The sequence below is a fragment of the Schistocerca piceifrons genome, chromosome 3 (assembly GCF_021461385.2).
Source record: "Schistocerca piceifrons isolate TAMUIC-IGC-003096 chromosome 3, iqSchPice1.1, whole genome shotgun sequence".
Lineage (NCBI taxonomy): Eukaryota > Metazoa > Arthropoda > Insecta > Orthoptera > Acrididae > Schistocerca > Schistocerca piceifrons.
The window spans coordinates 138,016,896-138,039,829 of NC_060140.1; the positions used below are offsets into that span (position 1 = coordinate 138,016,896).

General features: G+C 41.2%; 1 pseudogene; it reads left to right on the plus strand.

Annotated features, from left to right (window-relative positions):
• LOC124788466 overlaps positions 1 to 7,887 on the plus strand; it is a 72,390-nt pseudogene extending 64,503 nt beyond the window's left edge.
• Positions 7,888 to 22,934: the final 15,047 nt, after the last annotated feature.

Genomic DNA, 22,934 nt, shown 5'->3' on the forward strand with positions numbered 1-22,934 from the left:
TGATTATATTAATATCAAAATTTACTGTAAAATTATGGAAGGGAGATTCCACACAGCATTTCAGTAAAGGTGTTTCTCATTTGGATTTTCTTTTGTAGACTGAAAGTATAGGCTTTTGCACATTGGCTTGTACTTTCCCCTTTTTCTCACAACTTTATTAGTTGATATCCCACCATATTAGATGGTAATGATTATGTTGCTAATTCACATGTGGTGCAGCAGATGTCTCATCTGCTTAAGAAATCCTCACTTAACTGTAGCTCTTCTTGGATCTGTGCCATATTTACAGAAATGAGTATACAGTTAGAACAAATAAGTTGAATGATATACAGTAAAATAAAATAACATATTTCATGGAAGGATTGTCATAACTGATCTTCACAAATATATTTGTTTATTCACCTTTGAACATTGCAGATGTTATTGGTGTAAATATTTACCTATGCAGCTAAAAGAAGGAATATGTAAAATCTCACGACATTTGTGTCAATGATATTGTGTTACATATAATGTCAATATTACATGTGCAGGAATCTGTTGACAAACCATTTGATATAGATTATTTGTATTTTCTAGCATTCTCTGGTGTTACAACTTAGTGTGACAGAACTTTATGCCAGTTGAATGTAATTCCTCATTCTCTTTTACTGAGTAATATTCTTTTTTTTCCCTAAGACTATTTTAAATGTACTGCAGGAAACAGAATGGTCTGTCTTTGGAAGTCTGTTGAAAAGTCTGTGGCCAATATATTAGTGGATGTTATGAATCTTAGTTAGCTTACTGTTCGATAAATGAACAGAATGTCCAGTTCTTGTGTTGTGTTCATATATTAAAATCCAGCAGCCAGAATGATTTATATTTTCTTTAACATTGAGGAAGCAAATACAGAGGCTAGGAACCATCATAATATTAAGCTCTTTATTCTCTTGGAATAAGTCATGCTGTACATCAGATAGCCTTCTTTTAGATAAAAAAATCTACTCACCAGGTGGCGGCACGAGAATACACATATAAAGGTATATACAGAGGATTTTACAAAGAAATTGAATATATGTATGATGAAATAAAAGAAATTATTCAGATAATTAAGGGAGATGAAAATTTAATAGTCATGGGTGACTGGAATTTGATAGTAGGAAAAGGAAGAGAAGGAAACATAGTAGGAGAATATGGATTGGGGGTAAGAAATGAAAGAGGAAGCCACCTGATAGAATTTTGCACAGAGCATAACTTAATCATAGCTAACACTTGGTTCAAGAATCATAAAAGAAGGTTGTATACATGGAAGAAGACAGATTATATAATGGTAAGACAAAGATTTAGGAACCAGGTTTTAAGTTGTAAGACATTTCCAGGGGCAGATGTGGACTCTGACCACAATCTATTGATTATGAACTGTAGATTAAAACTGAAGGAACTGCAAAAAGGTTGGAATTTAAGGACATGGGACTTGGATAAACTGACTAAACCAGAGGTTGTACAGAGTTTCAGGGAGAGCATAAGGGAACAACTGACAAGAATGGGGGAAAGAAATACAGTAGAAGAAGAATGGGTAGCTTTGAGAGATGAAGTAGTGAAGGCAGCAGAGGATCAAGTAGGTAAAAAGACCAGGGCTAGTAGAAATCCTTAGGTAACAGAAGAAATATTAAATTTAATTCATGAAAGGAGAAAATACAAAAATACAGTAAATGAAGCAGGCAAAAAGGAATACAAACGTCTCAAAAATGAAATCGACAGGAAGTGCAAAATGGCTAATCAGGGATGGCTAGAGGACAAATGTAAGGATTCAGAGGCTTGTCTCACGAGAGGTAAGATAGATACTGGCTACAGGAAAATTACAGAGACCTTTGGAGGAAAGAGAACCACTTGTATGAATATCAAGAGCTCATATGGGAACCCAGTTCTAATCAAAGAAGGGAAAGCAGAAAGGTGGAAGGAATATGTAGGGGGTCTATACAAGGGCAATGTCTTGAGGACAATATTATGGAAATGGAAGAGGATGTAGATGAAGATGAAATGGGAGATATGATACTGCGTGAAGAGTTTGACAGAGCACTGAAAGACCAAAGTTGAAACAAGGCCCCTGTAGTAGACAACATTCCATTAGAATCACTGACAGCCTTGGGAGAGCCTGTCCTGACAAAACTCTACCATCTGGTGGGCAAAATGTATGAGACAGGCAAAATATCCTCAGACTTCAAGAAGAATATAATAATTCCAATCCCAAAGAAAGCAGGTGTTGACAGATGTGAAAATTAGCAAACTATCAGTTTAATAAGTCACGGCTGCAAAATACTAACGTGAATTCTTTACAGACGAATGAAAAAACTGGTAGAAGTCAACCTCGGGAAGATCAGTTTGAATTCTGTAGAAATATTGGAACACATGAGGCAATACTGACCATACGACTTTTCTTAGAAGTTAGATTAAGAAAAGGCAAACCTATGTTTCTGGCATTTGTAGGCTTAGAGAAAGCTTTTGACAATGTTGACTGGAATACTCTCTTTCAAATTCCGAAGGTGGCAGGGGTAAAAAAAAAAGGGAGCGAAGGGCTATTTACAGTTTGTACAGAAACCAGATGGCAGTTATAAGAGTCGAGGGACATGAAAGGGAAGCAGTGGTTTGGAAGGGAGTCAGACAGGGTTGTAGCCTCTCCCTGATGTTATTCAATCTGTATATTGAGCAAGCAGTAAAGGAAACAAAAGAAAAATTTGGAGTAGATATTAAAATCCATGGAGAAGAAATAAAAACTTTAAGGTTTGCCGATGACATTGTAATTCCGTCAGAGACAGCAAAGGACTTGGAAGAGCAATTGAATGCAATGGACAGTGTCTTGAAAGGAGGATATAAGATGAACATCAACAAAAACAAAATGAGGATAATGGAATGCAGTCGAGTGAACTCGGGTGATGCTGAGGGAATTAGATTAGGAAATGACACACTTAAAGTAGTAAATGAGTTTTGCTATTTGGGGAGTAAAATAACTGATGGTGGTTGAAGTAGAGTGGATGTAAAATGTAGACTGGCAATGGCAAGGAAAGCATTTCTGAAGAAGAGAAATTTGTTAACATCGAGTATAGATTTAAATGTCAGGTAGTCGTTTCTGAAAGTATTTGTATGGAGTGTAGCTATGTATGGAAGCGAAACGTGGATGGTAAATAGTTTGGACAAGAACAGAATAGAAGCTTTCAAAATGTGGTGCTATGGAAGAATGCTGAAGATTAGATAGGTAGATCACATAACTAATGAGGAGGTATTGAATTGAATTGGGGAGAAGAGGAGTTTGTGGCACAACTTGACTAGAAGAAGGGATCAGTTGGTAGGACATGTTCTGAGGCATCAAGGGATCACCAATTTAGTATTGGAGGGCAGCGTGGAGGGTAAAAAGAGATGAATACAGTAAGCAGATTCAGAAGGATGTAGGCTGCAGTATGTACTGGGAGATGAAGCAGCTTGCACAGGGTAAAGTAGCACGGAGAGCTGCATCAAACCAGTCTCAGGAGTGAAGACTAAAACAACAACAACAACAAAGGATTTTTATCAATCCAATTACATTATATTTTCAAACATTGATTATTTTCATAGATATATTAGCACAATGGCCATTTTACTGTTTCAGACCAAATTTTTAAGCCAGCTTATTTACTCCATGGAAGAATTGCATATGTAAGTTGGGAGTGGAAAAATGCAAACTATGCATACACTAATATGGTTTTGATCAATAATATGCATAAAGACCAGGTATCAGTGGTTTGCATTTTATGATTTTTTGCATGTGCTACAAGAAATTTTGGATAAAAATTAATATACAGGGAAACATGTTAATTTATATCATGAATCACTTTCATCCTATTAATTGTTCTTTCTAAATGACACTATGAAAAGTACACTGAAAACTTAAAATTTATTGAATTAAAACATGAAAGACAAATCAGTTTAATCTAGTAAAAGACTCACCTTTTAAGGGAACATTGGTCCTCCTGTAGTTGCAATGTTAAATTTGAGGTCATTTTTCTCACACCACTTACTTGTTTGCAAATTAATATGCAGCACAGACATTCATAAGTTTTGATCTTTGTACCTAATAGCTCACAAGGAAACAAAACTTATACAGCAAAAAGAGCATATTTAACTTGTTGATAAAATATAGTCACTCTTGTAAAGTTATCATGGCTACCTGAGATCTCGGTTTGGGTTTTTATGATGTGTGGTAATTGACAGTTCAATTACAATTCTTAAGACCTGCTACAGTTCCTAGTTCATTCAGACTTTTTGAGAGCTGAAGTATTTGCTATCACTCTGTGCATGAAAGTGCACAGTATTAAAATGTTTCAAAATGCCATGCACAAAAATTTGATTTTTTAGGGGGCCATATCTCAGGTTCAAACAATAAAGACATTTTAGTTAGCCCTTATCCTAGTGATCATTTATATAGCTATACACGTTGCTATCCTACAGTAGAGAGTCAAAATTTAAATATTATACACTTCCTCCAGCCCATGCAAATTTAGCAAGTTGATTGGTTCTTGTGCATTAATTATGGTCTAGAGTGGACATTAAACAGCTTATAAAAGCACTTTTAGCTCATGGGTAGTTTCTCAGAAAATCCAAAAAAACCATCACTTTTGGGTGCAAAAGTTGTGCCATAATATTGCCTCATGACAGGTAACACATGATTTCTGTGGAATACCACTGAGCCATCCAAGTTCTCTCAATCACTACCAGTTACAACATTTGCTCAAGTTTGGTAAGTTATACACTCTTCAGCAGAGAAATTGTCAAATTTTGGCATGCAGATGGTGAAGAAAGTTACTGAAATTGTGAAGGAAGTTAGTAGATATGCCAAAGAAAATACATAAATTGATTAAAGAGGATGAAGGAAGCATGTTGGAAGTGGTCCAAGCTATTTCATCACCAGCCCCAGTATTACAGAAGGTTGAAGTTAAATACACACAAAGGGGTTTGCAATACAAAAAGTTAAAAAAAAGAAAAGAAAATGCATCACCTAAGGAACTGGAAAAATAAGAAATAAAATTCAAGAATGTGCAGGAAGAGTTTAAAGCACTGGTAGACAAATACAAGATGATTAAGAAAGAGTATGAAAGGAAAATGATATTGGCTTTCTCGATTTATCAAAAAATTGAGGATGCTGATCTGAAACAGATGAAAGAATTTCTCAACACTTATGCTGATGATCTCCAGTACAACCATGAACTCATTAGACACAAACATATTGACTTCAAACGTCAGTGTTTGGAAATGACTGGTGAAAAACTACTTGAACAGTTCATTTAGATGAAATACACTGGCTTAGGAAGACCATGTATAATTTAATTTGAGGAATTTAGGATATCAGGGCTTTCATCCATTATGAGACAGGTGCAAGATTACTCAAAAATACGATGAATGATATAAAGTCTTCACCGGCCGGGGTGGCCGAGCGGTTCTAGGAGCTACAGTCTGGAACCGCGCGACCGCTACAGTCGCAGGTTCGAATCCTGCCTCGGGCATGGATGTGTGTGATGTCCTTAGGCTGGTTAGGTTTAAGTAGTTCTAAGTTCTAGGGGACTGATGACCTCAGAAGTTAAGTCCGATAGTGCTCAGAGCCATTTGAACCATTTTTGACAAAAAGCCATCAATGAAAGAAGGGTTTTTAAGAATCATGTGTGAGAAGCAAAAGAAAGAGAAGGCAAAAAAGAAGAAAGTAGGCACAGATAATTCTAGCAGCAAAGAAGACAAGTCAGATGAAAAGAATGGAAGTTTAGATGCTTCCAGGGAAGACAAAGATGACAATAGGAAGTCAGAGACACCAACTCCTAAAGTGGATGAAGAGGGCTACTGTATCAACCTAAACCTTGTCCTTAGGAATTTGATAAAGGGAGCTTTTATTGAAGCTCAGACACTGATGCATATGATGAAAAGGAACACAAAATTTGTGTGACAATCATAAATTAAGCAAAAGGTATGCTCCAATGAGTGCCAGTGTTAACGAGTTCTGTCCAGTGGAGGAAAACATGTTGCTTTCATCAGTAGCTACAGTTACAACAAAAAGAGATTCATCTGCTGACTTTGAGTCTCATATCAAATGCTCACAGTCTGTCTCTTAACAACTAGTTGAGAAACCAAGTAGTGATCTTTTGGGACTGTATCTCTTCCAAAGTCTGTCTGACTGCATTTAGTGCCTCAAACACAAAAGGAAATCATCCATATACACTGCTACAGTGCCCAACTCAGCCTACAGTTAGCAGCCCATCTGCATAAACAACATCACACTATGCAGATCTGGGAGATATTTTTCTGATGTTGGTGAAATGCAACAGCTAGCATTACCATCAATGCAATCATTGAAAACAACCACATCCACATAGGGCATCGCTGCAGTTACAAGTTCATCATCAAGATGAGGGGAGGGCCCATCTACACATGGGAGAATGAGTCCAGCTCCAATTTCCTGTGTGAATAGTGTTAGAAGCTTGGAGTTCTGCACAGTTGATGTTACGCAGGTTCATCATCAGGACCACCACCTCTTACTATGAAACAAAGTATCACATAAAGTTTTCCAGTGGCACAGTGCCCTCATTCCCTGCTGGAATTATTACTGTACTTTCTAACAATCTAAGTCCTGCACAGTTTCCATCTAGAATTTGTAACACACTTATGCTTGTGGGAATGCTAGCCAATAAACAGCTCGTCACAATTGACTCTAACCAATCAATACATGACAGTATGGACGTGTTTTTGGGATCTCTTGCAACATCACCAACCCACAATGTAGCACCACTATGTGGGTCATTGGTCCAGCTCCACAGACACACCAGCCAAACTTCACTCATTTGCCACAAAGGTAGAAAAATTGCCCTCACAGCGAGCAGCAGGCAGTTCCATTTCTGACAACAGAACTATAAGATCGCCAGCACCGCACCGCCACCCAGACTTGACATCGCGCTTGCCACCCAAGACCACCACATATTACAACCAATGCTGGAACTCCTTGTATTGCTTGTGAGCTGGAACTTTAATTTTCTCCCTACTGTTAATGTCTAAGGAGATAGTCTTTACCAATTGTAAGAAAACTTTTCAGAAGATAGTCTCAAACAGAGATTTACTTGAGTTATTCTCCAAAAAACTTAAGTTGTCAAAGAAGTCATTCCTTTATTTTCAAGAAGGACCTTTTTTTTAAAAAAAAAAAAAAAAAAGTGCTAATTGATTGCAGAAACACATTTGTGGACATAAACTGAGTGTGTCAATAAACTGATTTTTGAGTCCAATCAACTGACTTACAGCGAAAGTGCCCCAAGTCAGGACACTCCAAGTACTGTACTTGAAAAGGCAATCATGTCAGAACCCATCAGCATTCTACTTTAATGTAGATATTTTACAGTACAAGATAAAGCTAAAAAGTGTAGCAGGATCTTGACCTTTCCAGCTGGCAGCCTATTGGAAATATGAATCCAGCCATACTGGCCTCATAATTGACTATAAATATAATAGTCATGGAATGTCTTCAGTCTTTCTTCTGCCTAATCTCACAGTAGCTGTCCCAGTTGATGGTGGTGGCAAAACTATGGAATCTATGCCAAATAACCATGATTTATGGAAGTTCATGGAACTCTCCCAACACAGTAAAAATCATGGTGCTGGTTCCCAGAGGGTGTGTTCAGAAATAACTAATGAACCAAGAAATCAAAGCTCTCTAGCAGCACATTTAACTGTGAAGGCACTTCCTTGTTGGGCTTGGAATTTAAGCTGGTTGGTTATGGCTACAGACAGTCTCTAGTGAAATGAAGATTTGTCTCAGACAGTTATATGTATGATGGTGTCCCAGACCCCAGGAACTCCACCAGAATCAGAATGCTATCAACTGTGCTGTTTCTGGGAAACTCATAAGTTCCATGCTGTTTAGTTCCATTTACAGTGTTTGTGTGTAAGTATGGAGTGTATATGAGAAAACACTGTGAGTGAAATGAAAATTTGCTGTTGTGTGTTTCAAAAAGTTAATTTGCCACATTTTCTGTTTGTAATGATCTAAGTCATACTCAACATTTATTTGAATTTTAAATTCATTGCAAAATTATGTGTGAAATAATGCTGTTACTATGAAAGACATTTCAGTTAAAACTTACCAACATACGCAACTGGCCCATATAAAATAGACAACGATTCCTTGAGGCTAACTGGGGGAGGGAGAATACTGCAGTATGCCTGGTGGCTCCCCCATACCATGGTGGCAGGAGTTAACACTGCTGTGCCTCTTCAAAACAATGGACAAATGGAAGCTCATCCCAAGTTGCCATCATACAGTGGTCATCCAATGTAGTGCAGAAACACAGTTCATCATTGAATACATTGCAACACCATTAATCAACAGTCCATGCTTCCCAGCCATGGCACTGTCCCAAATGCAGTCATTTGTTGTGGTACTAATGCGGCCTAGCCATGCCTGGGTAATTCCCTAGTCCAGCAGTTGCTAGGCTGCCACCATTAGTGTGGGATGACACAGACTGTTGCAGGGAGTCCATTACTTGTTCTTGTATGGCAGGCACAGATGTGAAGAGGTTACAGTGTAGCTGGTGCACAGTATGCTGATCTTCCCTTTCTCTTTATTCCTCTTCAGCCCTTCTGCTAGGAGGAGGAGCCATTGGCTCCAAAAGCTTGCAAACTTCCTTAACCTTGGTATGTGTGTGTTCTCCTGCAACTACTCCAGTGAATAGTTTTTATTATCTATTCAGTTACATTGCATTTTCAAAAATTGAAAACTGATATTTTGTTGATGTATTCAGTCAACCAGGCCTGTTAACAATACAAAACACAAGCAATAGTAATGAATTCTGGTGGCCATTCTTCCTGTAACAAAGAATTGCAACTTTGACAATTTACATTACCAGCAGATGGTGTGTACATGTATGAAATTACATTGACATCCAACCATGTCTTCTGGGTTCTTCAGTATTTTGATCAGGCACTGAAGTTTCCTGAACATATAAATCTTTCTGCTTGTTTTAATTGCCCTTTATACTTTGATAATAACAGTTGCTGCCTTTGCTTCTAGGTCACTAATGCCAATTCCAGTGTGGATATCCTCAAAGAAGACATGTCCATTTGTTGCCATTGGATCCACTATATTTCCCTTATGAATGGGCTTGTAAAATACTTGTTCTGTATAGTTTTCAGATAAGGTATTTAGTAAGGATTCACAGGATACCTTGTCAAAACCAACACTAACAAAATCATAATTGTCCCAATTGATTGCTGGATCATTAAAATCTCCACTGATAACTGTTTTATGATTGGGGAACTTCATAACATGAAACTGACTTTATTTATTTTAAAATTTATTCATTGACTGTGAATTCCTTGATATCAGCTGTATTAGGTATAGACTCACTACCTAATAATAACATATGAAAATTTGTTCTGGACTGGGACTCAAAACTGGATTTAGAGCTTATCACAAGCAGTCACCATAACCACTTTGGCTATGCATGCACAGCCCCTGGACTGACCCAAACTTCCATGTGTCAAACTGTCTACATCCTTGTATCACAGTCCACTATATTCATCACCTAATGCTTACATCATTACTTGGATTCCCACAGGAATTTGCAGTCAACAAATGAATATCTAATTTTTTTGTACAGCTGTGGATTGTCGGCAGTGTCTGTTCTCTTAGACATTTATGCAAGTATTACAAGCCTAGGTGGGCATATGACAATAGGAACGTTGGTCTTCATTCCTTGTTATCTCATTCTCTCTACTGCAAGAATTGACAGACAATGAATAAATTTTGTGATACTTGTACAGATGTGGATTTAAGTAGCGTCTGTTCTTTCAGACATGAATTTAAGTTTATTTATTAATTTATTTGAGTCCAAAGTACACAAAATCTAATATTAATTAAAGAGAATTTCACAGTGTTCAGCAGGCAGAATGGTACATCATTTCCTGCAAACAAGAGTTTCATGTCACAGGTTCACTCAGATTACTGCAAGCCAACAAGTGCTCAGAGTGCTACCTTGCCCCGCAGTCACAAAATTCATCATCACTCATATCACACTCTTTCAAATTAGCCTTGTGCCTTGTCACCTCTTATTCTCGCCCTTTTGACAGTCTTCCAGCAGATAGAAGTATTGCATACAACCTGATAGCTTCTCTTTTCATGTCCGCAATTCTCCAGCTCAGTTCAGCAGGTTTCTGTTGAACTTGGAATTGTTGCTGTTGTAAGTAGGAAACTTTCTTTAGATTTCAGCTGAGATGTACAGTGGTGAGTTCCAAATAATGGATGCCTTGGATCTGCTTCCTGCTTCTTCTTTTTAGTCTCTGCTTCTTATATCTGAAGGTGCTACTCTCATGAGTGGAAAGATCTTATTGTCTGGGGTTGGTATTGGGCACCCTGTGACTATGTGGCCTGTCTCTTCAAGAGCCATATCAATTTGGTTAGCACGAGCAGAGTTCCTCCAGACTGGTGTGTCATACTCTGCAACAGAGAAACACTGGGCAAGTGAAGACGTGCAGAAGATGCTGGGCTGCACTCCCCATGTAGTGTTTATCAGTCTGTGGCTAAGTTTGTTCTCGGTACATACCTTCTGTCTGGCATCTATACACTGTTGTTTGTAGGTTAAGGCATGATCCAGCTTTAACCCCAGGTACTGACAGTTACACAGTGGTTTAGACTGTGTTTTTTCTAGGTAATGTTCAGCTTTCTGCTTGCCACCTTATTGTTTAGGTGGAACACACACACCTGAGTTGCAAGTGGTTGTTATCATAATAGATGGCAAGTTCTTTGAGAGCAAACGTTGCTTGAATTCCAATTCTTCAACTGTTGCTCCCTATGTAGCAACAGCTGTGTCATCTGCATAGATGTTTCCTGTAAACGTTTTGGTTACTTCAAGGTGAGTCTTCTGACTGAAAGAAGGATCCAATTAAGAGTTTATGCCTAACCCTGATACTAAGGTTTTCCTAGACAGTCTAAAATGCAGCTTCAATTTCTACCTTGATGGAATTAAGTTTCTTGTCTACTGTGACAGATAGACTGTCTCTATTTCCCATTAGCCTATCCTTTCTACATATACTTAAATTTTCCACAAAAATCTTACTGTTATCAATTTTTTATTTTGAACAGCTTTCTCTAACTAGTATCATGTGAGCTCCATTGCTTTTTGCGAGCACTTTAAACTCTGGTTGAGAATGATTCAACAGTTATTCACGATAATTTTCATTCTCTCACCTGTGGTGGTGGGGATTTCTTTGAATCTTACACTGATATCTTTGGGTCTCATATAGATGTTGTTATATTGTGTGGGTGGAGAGTCACATAATCTAAAAAAAACCTTGTGTGTATACCACACACAATTAACTAACTGGGTAGAAGACTTTGATGTGTAGTACACACCTGATCCAAATGGGGAGACTCTTCAATTCTCAACCTTTTGGTGCAAGTCTAGGAAGTCGTAGCCAAGCTTCTCACAGAACTCTTCGAAGACTCTGGTTCAACCCTTCCACTAGACTCAGAAATTAATTCTGTGGACAATGCTGCCGATGGAGAGCTCTTTTGAAACTCTGTGAGCATGGCTGATCTTCTCAAGGTTCTCTGCCAGTCACTGAAATAATCCAAGTCTAACTTTGGAAACCAGACAATGGGAATCCTTTGCTGTGACATGCACAAATATTGCAGTTGGTTGCACCCTATTTTCTCAATAGTTGCTGTAATAGTCTGTTCAGTGTGCTAAATGAAGCCCAGATCTACATAATGAGTGCACCCCATGCTTCTTCCCATCCCTTACTGCCATTCCCCTCAGGTGGTACCATCACTCACCAAATGTTTGAAATGCCTTAATTAATAAACTCCTACTCTTTTTTGTTTGCCTCACCTTGACACAGGACACAGAACCCAACAGGTGGTGTGAGTGTACCACTGACAGTTTCAGTGAAAGACAGCATCTGGTTAGGGGGATAGGTATAACACCCTGGCTTCTCCCTGGTCTCTACCTCCCCTGTACAGGGGCCTAGAACTACTATTTACATATCACTCACAGTCAAGTGGACTAGCTGTGATGGCTCCTGGACTTGCTGCAAGGACCAAGCATCTGCAGGTGAGAATAGTTCCTAAGGTACCTTTGGTATCTCTGGTACATGACTTCCAGTAGTCCTCCCCACACACCTACACTCCCGGAAATTGAAATAAGAACACCGTGAATTCATTGTCCCAGGAAGGGGAAACTTTATTGACACATTCCTGGGGTCAGATACATCACATGATCGCACTGACAGAACCACAGGCACATAGACACAGGCAACAGAGCATGCACAATGTCGGCACTAGTACAGTGTATATCCACCTTTCGCAGTAATGCAGGCTGCTATTCTCCCATGGAGACGATCGTAGAGATGCTGGATGTAGTCCTGTGGAATGGCTTGCCATGCCATTTCCACCTGGCGCCTCAGTTGGACCAGCGTTCGTGATGGACGTGCAGACCGCGTGAGACGACGCTTCATCCAGTCCCAAACATGCTCAATGGGGGACAGATCCGGTGATCTTGCTGGCCGGGGTAGTTGACTTACACCTTCTAGAGCACGTTGGGTGGCACGGGATACATGCGGACGTGCATTGTCCTGTTGGAACAGCAAGTTCCCTTGCCGGTCTAGGAATGGTAGAACGATGGGTTCGATGACGGTTTGGATGTACCGTGCACTATTCAGTGTCCCCTCGACGATCACCAGTGGTGTACGGCCAGTGTAGGAGATCGCTCCCCACACCATGATGCCGGGTGTTGGCCCTGTGTGCCTCGGTCGTATGCATTCCTGATTGTGGCGCTCACCTGCACGGCGCCAAACACGCATACGACCATCATTGACACCAAGGCAGAAGCGGCTCTCATCGCTGAAGACGACACGTCTCCATTCGTCCCTCCATTCACGCCTGTCGCGACACCACTGGAGGCGGGCTGCACGATGTTGGGGCGTGAGCGGAAGACGGCCTAATGGTGTGCGGGACCGTAGCCCAGCTTCATGGAGACGGTTGCGAATGGTCCTCGCCAATACCCCAGGAGCAACAGTGTCCCTAATTTGCTGGGAAGTGGCGGTGCGGTCCCCTACGGCACTGCGTAGGATCCTACGGTCTTGGCATGCATCCGTGCGTCGCTGCGGTCCGGTCCCAGGTCGACGGGCACGTGCACCTTCCGCCGACCACTGGCGACAACATCGATGTACTGTGGAGACCTCACGCCCCACGTGTTGAGCAATTCGGCGGTACGTCCACCCGGCCTCCCGCATGCCCACTATACACCCTCGCTCAAAGTCCGTCATCTGCACATACGGTTCACGTCCACGCTGTCGCGGCATGCTACCAGTGTTAAAGACTGCGATGGAGCTCCGTATGCCACGGCAAACTGGCTGACACTGACGGCGGCGGTGCACAAATGCTGCGCAGCTAGCGCCATTCGACGGCCAACACCGCGGTTCCTGGTGTGTCCGCTGTGCCGTGCGTGTGATCATTGCTTGTACAGCCCTCTCGCAGTGTCCGGAGCAAGTATGGTGGGTCTGACACACCGGTGTCAATGTGTTCTTTTTTCCATTTCCAGGAGTGTATTTGCAGCAGCTTCAATTTGTTTGACAATAGTTAGAGCAATTTCAAGCTGCTGACAAACATCAACTAATTCAATCCATGCCCAAGAATAGCACACACAGTGGGGCTGCATTTGTATTAAAGAACAAATGAACATATCTCCAATTACAATATTCTGAGTAACTAATGATTTGTGTTACAAAAGGAGCTCTCGACTGACCATGCCATTTGCCATTTCAATGACCATGTGTAAAATATGTGTGTGTGGCAAGATTTCACCAACCTGGATTTTTGGGTCCTCTCAATAGTATTTACTGTGGAAATTTGAGAAATTTTTTATGACTTTTTAGGTACATTGAATAAGTGGTTTACTTCATATTTAATTAATAGGAAGCAAAGGATTTTGATAGACAGCTCTCATGCTGAATCTTCTTTTGAGTGGAGACAAATTACTGCTAGTGTTCCACAGGTTCAATTCTGGAATGATTCCTGTTCTTGCTACATGCAAAAAATATGATATCCAATCTCACACTGGTACCACAGAAAAAGTGCTTCTTTGCTGAAAATGGATATTGGTCAGCACTGCTGACTGAAAATATCATATTTCAAATCTTGTGAATAAAATTCTTCTGGGTTTTGGACCACATTGTCAACTATAAAATTCCAATGTTTCAGTGACTACTGCAAAACACCTTCCTCAGGGTGTACTGCTAATTGCTGAATGGGTGCTAGTTTGATTACTTATATACTACAGAGGAGTGTTGTCATTGGATATGAGGGTGAGAAGGAAAGGTATTAGGTATTCTTTATTGGACTTTGCATTGTGTGTTTTCATTGGCAGAAGTAGGCATTTTCCATCGGAGTTTCCTTTATTGCTTGCCATTGGTGGAAATCGGTGAATAGGAAATTGAGCAGCAGCTGCAGCATAGCACTGTTTACTAACTGCCTAGTCTTGACTAGGGCACCTCAGCACTCTGTATACCCTCCGCCACTGTAGCCTACCATGCACCTGTTGCTATGCAAGAGCTGTCCTTCCGCAAAGCTGTCACTGCTGGCAGCTACAATGCTGGGAGTTGGTACCCGTCTTCTCTGTTCCTATTGTCAGGTCACTTGGCTATTTCTATAGCCTCTCTGACCTTCCTCCTCAAGCTAAATGGCTGTTTCGCCAGCACGTGGGCCTCTCGAAATTGCCTGCATCCTTCACTGATCCTGGTGTTCTGCCACCGCTGATTTGTTGTTTTGTTTGAGATGGATATGTCTCTCATGTTCAGATAACCTTGTGCTTATTGGACACCCAGTCTTGACTGTGTACACCAGTCCACATTCACACCTGATTTCGTAAACTCCGGTGGCATGAAATTTGTCAATAATATCTTACGTTGAGCCCAGAACATCTTTTATTTTGTTGTTACTACAAAAAATCGGATTGATACCTGCCTGACAGAGAATTTTGCCCAGACGCTCAGTGACCCCTGGTATGTATGGTAGCAGACAGTGTTCTGTGCTTCGTTCTGCATTTCCCTATTGCCCTCCTCCTTTGGTGCCATAGTTTTCTTTATCATCCTCATGTTGTAGCCATTAGCTCCAAAAATTAACCTGAGATTCTATAGTTCAGCTTTAAGATTGTGTTCACCACTAATCCTATAGACTCTCTTAGTTAAAGTTTGCAGGGTCAATTTCTTTTGCATAGGATGGTGGTGGGAGAATACATACCTGTCTACGTTGGTGGTCTTTTTATAAACTCTGTGTTCAAGCTTCCCATTAGGCTCATGGTAAACTTCCACATCGAGAAAAGGCAATACCCCATTCTTTTCTATTTACATGGTGAAGTGAATTTTGCTGTGCTGCTGATTGAGATGTTGGTGGAAGTTCTGAAGCTCTTCTTCTCCATGTGGCCAGATGACAAAAGTGTCATCAACATATCATAGCCAGCATTCTGGGTGTAATGGGGTGGACTAGAGTGCTGTTTCTTTGAACACCTGCATAAAAATGTCTGCTGTGACAGGCGATAGAGGGGAACCCATAGCTACACCATCTGTCTGCTCATAGAAATCCCCTTTCCACCTGAAATAGGTGCTCATCAAACAGTGGTGCACTAACTCATAGATCTCAAGTGCCATGGGTTCCTCTAAAATGTTAATTATGTCTATCATGGGTACATTTGTAAATAAAGACTTCACGTTGAAACTGACCAACACATCCATAACCATTTACCATTCACTGATTTCCACCAATGGCAAGCAATAAAGGAAACTCCTACAGTATTTCTGCCAATGACAACACGCAATGCAAAGACTAATAAAGAACACAATACATCCTTCCTCCTCACCCTCATATCCAATGACAGCAGTCCTCCATAGTATATAAGTATTCAAACTAGTGCCCATTCAGCAGTTAGCAGTACACCCTGAGGATGGTGTCTTGCAATAGTCGCCAAAACATTGGAATCTTATAGTTGACAATGTAGTCCAAAACCCAGAAGAATTTTATTGAAAGTGACAACAGCCATGGAAGCCTACATTTAAATTTCAAGTCTTCTCAAATTCTTGAGTTCATGACCATTTGCTCTATGTGTTATTGCTTATTTTTGTGGCAAAACTGTTAGAGGATTAGTTTATCTTGATTATTTCCTTCATTTATGTCATATGGAACAATTTTTCTTGAACAATGTCACACGTACACATGAAATATCCATTGCACAGAAACAAACTGCTAAGAATAATGTCTGGTGTCCTTATTCACACTGCATGTATTTGAAAATTATTGTAACACTCAAATATAGTACTAGGAACAAAAACAGCATCTACTATTGACACATTAACCTTATCCTTGCATAGGAAGGAACAAAATACATTGCCAAAGAAAATTTGACCACCTTATTTGTGAATTAAAGTTCTGGCAGATAATGAAAGTTGTAAAAACTAAATAAGATGATTCCAGCTTGACAGCTCCTACTACTTCATAGATAAATTTCTGAATAGATTAGGCTACATTTATGTAATTTTGTTACAGATTAAGGTATTTTATTAAAGATTAAGGTAAGGTAAGAAATAAGGGAAATATCTTGTTATGCAAATGACTATCATGTAAACATGTCTTATCAGAGAAAATGTATCTTGTTTTCCTTGAAGTTATTCCAGAGAGTCAAATGTTCCACCATTTTTTGGGAGTATATCCAGGATACATTAACTCTTGTACCAATATTTTGGCTGACAACCTTTCAGTCATTCCCAAGTCACGTCACTTGCAAAATTTTTAAAGCATTTTACACTGTGGAGTAAATGTGCATGCACATGTGTGTAAAGTACTTTAAAAGTCTTGGAAACAACTTAGCTTGGGAATGGCTGTCAGCCAAAATACCAGTACAAGAGTTAATAATATCCCACATGCACTCCCAAAAAAAAAAAAGGTGAAATAAAATATATCTCATTTGTAAACCGATAGACATGATCCACTTCAAAGTGAGTTGTTCTGGATATGATCCATAGAACAAGCAAAAAACAAAACTAAACTGACACAGATTTTGGAGAGGAGGCAAAGTATGTCTTTACTAATTTTGTAAAGCTTTCATATGATCCTGGTTAGACTGTGGATTCACAGTTTATAGAGCAATGTAAGTCTACCCAAAGACTACTGACATTATCTGCCATTAGGGGATTTGGTTGATCATGGATGCCTATACCAGTCTCTCGGCTGAGGCTGGGGAGCCAACACTGGCTATTAGGTGCCAGTTCCTCATGGTTTGTCATGTGTTCAGTTTCTTAAGTGTTCCTGAATCATCAACATTTGTATATGTTGCTCACACTGCCACGAAAGGAAATTTTCATAAATTATCTACAAGCACAAGTTCACTTAAGATCCATGTGAAGCACAACTTAGCACTAGATGTTGTAGGAGAAACCTTAACTGGAACAAAGAGTTGAGGCCAACTGCTAGCCTTGTTACTGATGAGGCCTAAAGTAATTTCATTTATTGAAGCAGGAGGACATGCCCTATGTCTTTTGCTTAATATTTCATGACATTTTGAAGGAGCATCTTGATTATATGGCAATATCTTCTGATGGGGCAAAGCAGGGAAACTCCCGTGGTCGAACATTGGCTTTCCCTGAGTGTCTCCTCCAGAGTCATTCACCAAATGAATTTACTGTATTTGATGCTGAATTACATGCAGTATTGAGAACATTGTAATATAGGGAATGTATTCATGTTGCGAAATTCATCATCTGCTCTGATTCCCCAACAGAACAGGCTCTGATAACAGTATACTATGCCTTTCACATTGGTGGCAACGGGTTCTACACAATGCTGGCGACTACTTTGAAGTACAGTAACAGGTCCAAATATGTAACTCTTTTGTATCGGTTGTAAATAACTAGTTGCCACTATTTAAGTTCCATCACTCGTATATTGAATCTGCAGCTGAGTTTACCCGTCTTCAACTATAATATATACCACAGATCCCTCAGACAAAATATTGTGACCAATAATTGGAAGAAACCATAAGTCACACCTGTCTACAAGGAGTGTAGCAGAAATGATCTCAGAACAACCGTGCAACATTCTTGACATCCATTTACGTAGAATCTTCGAAAATATTCTGAGCTAAAAAATAATGAGGAATCTTGATCTGAATGGCCTATTAGCCTACATGTCAACCAGCATGGATTCTACAAACATTGATCCTGCGAAACCCAACTCCCTCTTTCCTCACATGACTTTCTGAAAGACAAATAGATTAAGGCAGTATTTCATTTGACTCTGTACTATCCTTATGCTTATTATCAAAAGTACAGTCATACAGGGCATCAAGTGGAATTTGTGACTGGATTGAGCATTTTTTGGTAGGGAAGATACATCATGTTATTTCAGATGGAGAGTCATCAACAGATGTAGAAGTAACTTCAGATGTGCCCTGTGAAAGTGTGTTAGCGTCCTAGCTGTTCATATTGTTTGTTGTCAGTAATAATCTTGTAGTTAATATTAACAGTAGCCTCATACTTCTTGCAGATGATGCAGTTATATATAATGAAGTACTGTCTTCAAAAAGTTGCACCAATATTCAGAAGGATCTTGCTAACATGTCAAAGTGGTGCAAAAACTGATAGTTCTTTAAATGTTCAGAAATATAATATTGTGCACTTCACAAAATGAAAACTCATAACACCCTATAATGTCAACTAGTCACTATTAGAATCAGTTAACTCATACAAATACAAATACCTGGGTCTAACAGGTTGTCGGGATATGAAATGGAATGATCACTTAGACTCTGTCATAGGCAAATCAGTGGCAGACTTTGAGTCATTGGTAGAACACCAGGGAAATGCAGTCTATCTACTGAGGAGGCCGCATTTGAAAAACTAGAATATTGTTCAAGTGTGCAGCACCTGCAAAAATCAGGGGACATTCAATATATATGGACTGTATGAATGGTTACAGGTTTATTCGGCCCATGGAACACTGTCATGGAGATTCTGAAAAAACTGAACTGGCAGACACTTGAAGATAGAAGCAAACTGTCTCAAGAAGTCTACGATACAAAGTTTCAAAAATGAGTTTTAAGTGATGAATATACTACAGCTCCCTATTCATCCCTCCCCCAGGGATTGCAATAATGAGCTTAGATTAATTACAGTGAAGACAGAGGCATCTGAGCAATCATTCTTTCCACACTGCGTAAATGAGTGGAATGGGTAAAACGCCTAATAACTGGCACAGTAGCAAGTACTTTCTGACATGCACCTCACAGTGGTTTACAGAATATGGATGTAGATTTAGAGAAGGAACTGTCTTTTTGCTGAGAACCAGGACACATGGGAATTCAGGATGATGAATTAGTGGACGCATGTACTCAGAATGTTGTGGTTCAGTGTGCTGTCCTCTTACATGTTATACCTTTGCTGCCTAGGCACAAGGTCATACACCGATGTGAAGAAGAATGGTTGGAAATGATAGCCAATAGGCTGCAATTGATAAAGTCAACTACTCAGCCATGGTGGATCTCCTTCAGTCACTAAGGCAAGATGAATTTGTTCTCACTTGACTACAGACAGGGCTCAATCAAATAAAGCATGGCTTTTTGTCCTGGTGGGAGGCTCTCCAATGTGTGGTGCTTGTTGTGTACAGAGTGCACAGATTTCAGCATGCTTCATTTTCATAGAATGTATACTATATGCAGACAAGTGGGCAGAGGCTAGTTGTAACAGTTTAACTGTCCACTATTTTAAGCATGTGTTAAGGTAACTGTAGTAAGGCTTTTCACATTTTGTGAAATGTCTGATGATCTCACTGCATTAATTGTAAGAAGGTTTAAATTACTAGGGTAAAGATTTAATGTGTTAGGGTGGGTAGCTCACCCATGTTTTTTGTAAGTGATCAGCTAGCCACATTTTCCCAGTTATTCTTTCATACTTTATGTTGTGACACTGCCACAACATTTAAGAGTGCCACCATGTCAGTACGCACAAACGGTGAAAGAGGCACTCTGCAACTCGGTTGAGCGCGGGAGCACTACCTAGCTACAAACAGCGCCGGCCGCATGTCACGGCATGGCAGTCGAACGACCGATACGGAATTGGTAGCATGTAACCAGCTATTGTTTATACGTTTGTATATCCACACAATTTATTAGTGATTAAAGGTTATAACACTTTTTGGTGACGAGATTGGATATTTTTGTTCCTGCGTTGTGGATTTGTGTGTTCGTGTCGGGGCAGACATGGAACAGCTTATGCAAGCGCTCATTGAACAGTAAACACGGCTGACAGCAGCTATTCAGGCATTGACGATGTCGCTTACTCATCGTCTGTCTTCCTCTTTGCTGCCTCCATTCCCTCCTTACGACGAGGCTGCTGAAGACTGGGAGGATTATGAGAAGCATTTGGGGCAAAGCTTCTTGGCTTTCGGCATTGTCGATGGTCCTATGTGTAAGTCGTTATTTCTATCTTGGATTTCCCCACGGATCTATCAGCTGCTATCTCAGTTAGCCCCACTGTGGGAACCTGCCTCTCTGTCCTTCCAAGAAATGTGTGACTTATTGTCTAACTATTACTGAAAAATCACCCATGTTGTTGCCGCCCGCGTGGCGTTCTACCGGTGTCGTAAACAGCCCCATCAATCTTACCGGGCTTGGGCGGCGGAACTACACAGTCTGAGTAGGAAATGTCAGTTTGTCACAGACACTCATCATGAGTCTTATGCTGATTCAATGGTTAGGGATGCTATTCTATGCCTTGCTCCTCATAAAGAAGTTCAGCAACGTGCCTTACAACTGCCAAACCCGTCGTTGTCAGAAGTTCTAAGCATCGCTCAATCTTTTGAAGTGTCTCACACTGCTGGCACACAAATAGATGTGTGGTGTGATGTAGGCGCTATACAGACCACTTTCGACACAGACAATTTGCCTGTTTCCCAGGGGACTGACGATGTGGCGGCGGTTCACTCGCGTCAACAACATCGCGTCCACTGAGGAGCACCTTGGCAATTTGCGTTCACTGTTTCGGGTTCTGCATTCGGCTGGGTTGAAGCGCAATCTGAAAAAGTCACAGTTCTTCCAACCCTCCATCGTGTATCTTGGTTTCCACTTGTCCCGTGAGGGTATACGTCCTCTATGTCAGAATGTTGCAGCCATTACGGCTCTACCCCGGCCATCTATGGTAAAAGAACTTCAGGCGTTTCTAGGCAAGATTGCTTATTATCACAAATTCATTCCATCCACGGTGGCGGTAGCTCATCCTCTGCATCAGCTGTTACGCAAAAACGTTCCTTTCTGTTGGTCCGATGAGTGTGAGCAGGCTTTTGTCCGCCTGAAGGCTCATTTGCAGTTGGCGCCTTGTCTTGCCACATTTCGTCCGGGTCAGCACTTGGTTCTGGCGACTGACACGTCCCAGTATGGCCTAGGGGCTGTTCTCACCCATCGGTATGAGGATGGGTCGGAACGACCCATCGCCTATGCTTCCAAGACCCTCAACGATGCGCAACGGCGTTATTCTCAAATCGAAAAGAAGGCACTCGCTATCATTTATGCTCTAAAAAAGTTCAGCGTTTTTGTATGGTTCTAAGTTTCACCTCATCACCGACCACAAGCCGCTGGTCTCTCTGTTCCGCCCATCAGCCTGCAACGTTGGGCCTTATACTTGTCTCGTTTTCACTATGAGATTCACTATCACCCCACAGCACAGCACACCAACGCTGACGCGTTGTCACGTTTGCAGATGGGCCCCGACCCAGTTTTCGATCGAGATTAACTACTCTGTTTCCACATTGATGAGGCAGAACGTCATGCGGTCGAGGGTTTTCCACTTACAGGTTCGCAGGTCGCATCGGCTACTGCGCGGGACCCGGTCCTGCGTCAGGTGATCGGTTTTATTCAACGGGGTTGGTCAGACAGAACCAAGGGCCGGGCATCGGATGCCCTTCGCAACTACCATGCCTTGTGCCTTCGTCTGTCTGTTCGTGATGGTGTTGTTCTTCTGGCCACGGATGGCGCATCTCCACGGGTCATGGTGCCAGCCTCTCTTTGCAAAGATGTTCTCAAACTGTTGCATGAAGGCCATTGGGGGATTTCTCGGACTAAGTCCATGGCCTGCAGGCACGTTTATTGGCCTGGTATTGATTCGGACATCGCCCACATGGTCGCTGCGTGTGGTCAGTGTGCTCAACAAATGGCTCCACCCCGTACAATGCCCTCTCTGTGGCCTGACCCAGCGCAGCCATGGGAACGGGTGCACGCTGACTTTGCCGGCCCCTTCCTCGGCACTTATTGGCTCCTGTTGATTGACGCCTTCTTGAAGTTTCCGTTTGTTGTTCGATGTCCGTCGCCCACCACTGCGGCAACAATGCTGGCTTTGTCCAAAATCTTTGCACTAGAAGGTCTTCCATCCACGATCGTCATGGACAATGGCCCTCAGTTCTCTTCGCAGGCCTTCCGTGATTTTTGTACTGGACACGGGATTCATCATGTTATAGCACCGCCCTTCCATCCGCAATTGAATGGGGAGGTCGAGCACCATGTCCGCACTTTCAAAAGCCAGATGAAAAAATTCCTTAGTGATTTTTCCACAGATGACGCTCTGTTTCATTTTCTGAGTTCTTATCGCTTCACGCCTCTGGGTGATCGTAGCCCTGCTGAACTCTTGCATGGCCGCCAACTGCGCACTCTACTGCACCTGCTTCACCTTGTCAGGCCTTGTACTGTGTCCCCTCGTGTGGGAAAATACTCGGTGGGTGCCAACGTGTGGGCACGAGGGTATGGATCTCGCCCTAAATGGATTCCAGGGGTGGTCAAGGCTCTTCGCGGCCACCGGCTTTGTGAAATACGTACGGACGATGGCATGGTTGTTCGCCATTAGGACCAGATGTGCCCACGAGTGGT